Here is a 4,141-nt window from a genome sequence, read left to right as displayed (position 1 = left end):
GGCCGGGCGAGCCGGAGGGCGTGCCTAGCGGGGGTGGGGTCGTGGCTCGCGGGCTCCGCCCCTCGGGACGCGCGCGGCGCAGGGGGAGGCGGGACGCAGCGGGAGGGGCGGGGCGGTGGCCGGGCGCAGCCTCCGCCGGGCCACCTGCCAGAGCCCTGTGGGATCTGGGAGGGGCGCCAGCGGTCCTTTGTCCACCCTGCCTCCTGTACTGACTCTGACCTCCTCGCTGGGGGCCTGGAAACAGATGCTCCTCTGTGTGGGATTTAGGCAGCGGTGGTGAACACCCCTTCCCCCCACCCGCCCTACTGTGTCCCATGCCGTGTCCTCTTTCAGGTACCTGGACGCTAAACTGCGGAGCTTCCGATTTTTCGCTTGCTTTCCAGGCCTCCAGCCTCAGGCTCTGTCCCCAGGCAGGTACTATACCAGGTTCACAGTCTTTGTAGTCCCTGCCCTTAGGGACCCCTGGCTGCTGCATCTCCACCGACAGATGTCTTAGTTTGCGCCCCCCTACCCCCCCCCGCCGCCGCCCCACCACATCTCATCCAGACAATTGAAAAAGCATCTTAACTCGTTTTCTACTTAGTACTTTCTCCAGTCCGTTTTAATCACAGATTCTACGTTAATTGCCCAAATCACAGCTTTGCTCATTCACTTCTATTCAAAACCTTCTGACAAATTTTATTACCATTTATTGTGTCTGTTCTCCCTACGAAGTATTTTATAAACATTGTTTCTCCTCACACTGTTAAACGTATTTTATAATCATTTTACAAAGAAGGAACCCGAAACTCAAAATAATTATGACTTTCCCAGTAAAGTGGCTTTAAAGAATAAAGTAACTTTTCCAAGATCAAAAACCAGAGTCAGGCGTGGCCAGAATTTGAATTCCGTGACTGTGGTTCAGTGCCCATCATGCTTTTACGGCACCCCTGTCACCCCAAATTTTACAGATCTCCGTACACCCTCTGAATGCTCCTCCCTCTGTGGCACGCACAGGACGTTCATCAGGACGTTCCCCTCCCCACTGCTACCTCTACCCTTGAAATTCTAGTTCTCTGAAAACACGACTTTTACTGTGTCTCCAGGAACACTTGTGTGGTTTTTCTTTTCTTTAATTTTTTTAATTTATTTTTTATTATTTTATTTTATTTTATTTTATTTTTTTAAAGAACTTTTATTGAGATACAGTTAACATACAATAAACTGCATATATTTAGAGTGTACTATTTGGTATCCCAATCTCCCAATTCATTCATGGTACCATTTTGTTTATTCAAACGTTCTGTCCACATGAGGACTCTTTTTGCACATTTGCCCGCTGGTTACACTGTTACCTGAATTTGTTAAACTAACTGTTAGCCTAATTTGTGCAGGCTGCTCTGAGCCAACACTGAGGAACCTCTCGCTGTGCCTGCATCTTGGGAAAGAAGACCTTGAAGCTGAGCCAGGCAGTGGGAATCGATAAGTGATGCTGATGACCTCCAGTTTTGTGGTAACACATATTAACTTTATTACCTACAGATAAAAAGTTTACTTTTTGACAAATATTTGTTGATTGCTATTAAAGAAATGGTCATTTAATTATTTTATATTTTCTTGACTCCTAAGATGGCATTGATTATGAAACGTTATTTTTGTTTTATTTTATTTTATTTTTAAAGCTGTTTATTGGAATATAATTGCTTTACACTGTTGTGCCAGTTTCTGCTGTACAACAAAGTGAATCAGCTGTATTTATACATATATCCCCATATCTCCTCCCTCCCTCGACTCCCTCCCACCCTCCCTATCCCAGCCCTCTAAGTCATCACCCATCATCGAGTTTATCTCCCTATGTTATGCAGCAAATTCCCACTAGCTATCTATTTTACATTTGGAAGTGTATATATGTCAATGCTACTCTCTCACTTCATCCCGGCTTCCCCTTCGCCCCCACCCCCCAACCCTGTGTCCTCAAGTCTGTTCTCTACATCTGAGAGGCATGTTATTTTATGTGTCATTAAGATAGAAAACAAATGCTGACGAGTAAATTGTGACATTTAGTTGATTTTACAGCATCCAGAGACATTAAATATGAAGTAGCATGTAGCTTACAATTCATAAGAAATTGTATGTTGCTTTGTAAGAGTCTCTGAGTATTTTTGCTGCTCACAGCTATGTCTCTTTATTACAGATGAAGCTCTTAAAGAGCAAGGATCTATTTTTTTTAGCCTTTTCCTCACTCACCACACCCAGCGGTTGCTTAATAACTGTCAAATGATTAACAAAACTGTTCTTTTTTTAAAAAAATAAATTTATTTATTTGTTTATTTATTGACTGCGTTGGGTCTTCTTTGCTACGCGCTGGCTTCTCATTGCGGTGGCTTCTCTTGTTGTAGAGCATGGGCTCCAGGCATGTGGGCTTTAGTAGTTGTGGCACGTGGGCTCAGTAGTTGTGGCTTGCAGGCTCTAGAGCACAGGCTCAGTAGTGGCGGCGCACGGGCTTATTTGCTCCATAGCATGTAGGATCTTCCCGGCCCACGGAGCGAACCCATGTCTCCTGCATTGGCAGGCGGATTCTTAACTGCTGCGCCACCAGGGAAGCCCCAACAAAGCTGTTCTTAATATTAGAGCTAATCATCTATTTTAGTTACTAAATTAGGTACAGTGAAATGGGGCCTAATTCTCCACGTGGACATGTAGCAAAAGCATTTGGGAATCAGAAGACATCGGGTCAGAAGATTACAGGCCTCAGTTTTTACATCTGCAAAGTTGCGGTAATAATGTCACCTCACAGTGCTGCTGAGTGAATGAAAAGAGGCTGTCCGGCACTTACAAGCACTGTGTACACTGTTAAGGGCTAGACTCTCTCCCTCCTGAGGAGGGAGATAACTTACACTCACTGAGGGCTGGATGTGAGCTGTGAGCATCATAAGTGCTCTATTTGCTTTATCACATTTAACCAGAAACGGCTACCAAAAACTGAACCTAGCTACTTCAAGAGCATGACATAAATGCATCATTTTAAAGCACAGATTATTAGGTATTTTCCTTTATCTAAAGACTTTGATGTGGTATGAGACACTTTCCTTTGCAATTTATTAGGTATCATGATTAAATAGTGTTCAGCGTGTGTGTGCATGTGTGGTGTAAGCAAAAGATATTGTATGTATTTTTGCAGTAGTTTTAATAAAAAATATTATGATGAAGCAGAATTTGGTACAAGAGAAATAATAATAACTTACACTCACTGAGGGCTGGCTGTGAGCTGTAAGCATAAGTGTTCTATTTGCTTTATCACATTTAACCTTCACTGTAACCCTGAGAGGAAGGTACTATTATTTCCCCAGCATTGCAGATTAGGAAATTGGGTCTTGGAGAGGATAGGGAACCTACCTAAGAGCATGCAGCGAGTTATAAGTCCATGCTTTTACTCAACACTTCTTTCAGTGCCTAGAGCTATTAGGGTAGGACATTGAACCCCAACTCTCAAATCACCACTTGCTGAAAAGGGTGGGGAAAAAGACACCAGAGGACTTTACAATTAATCAGAACAATTGCTACAGCTCTTGTATTTGTTTCCTTGGAAATGATACCCAGGGAAAGAGATTAGTTCAAATCATGAAGGTTGAAAGAAATAGTGCCATTTGCAGAGATGTGGATGGACCTAGAGATTGTCATACAGAGTGAAGTAAGTCAGAAGGAGAAAAACAGGGACTTATCTGCTGGCACGGTGGTTAAGAATCCAGCTGGGACTTCCTAGGTGGCGCAGTGGGTAAGAATCCGCCTGCCAATGCAGGGGACATGGGTTTGATCCCTGCCCCAGGAAGATACCGCATGTCGCGGAGCAACTAAGCCCGTGTGCCACAGCTATTGAGCCTGCGCTCTAGAGGCCATGAGCCACAACTATTGAGCCCATGTGCTGCAACTACTGAAGCCCACGCGCCTAGAGCCTGTGCTCTGCAACAAGAGAGGCCACAGCAATGAGAAGCCCGTGCACCACAATGAAGAGTAGGCCCCACTCACTGCAACTAGAGAAAGCCCATGTGCAGCAAGGAAGACCCAACACAGCCAATAAAATAAATAAATAAATAAATTTATTAAAAAAAAAAAGAATCCTCCTGGTTGAGAATCTGCCTGGTTAAGAATCTGCCTGCCAATG

The sequence above is a fragment of the Hippopotamus amphibius genome, chromosome 12 (genome assembly GCF_030028045.1).
Source record: "Hippopotamus amphibius kiboko isolate mHipAmp2 chromosome 12, mHipAmp2.hap2, whole genome shotgun sequence".
In the NCBI taxonomy this organism is placed as follows: Eukaryota; Metazoa; Chordata; class Mammalia; order Artiodactyla; family Hippopotamidae; genus Hippopotamus; species Hippopotamus amphibius.
The sequence above is the reverse complement of the archived record's forward strand: the minus strand, read 5'-3'. Positions refer to the sequence as shown.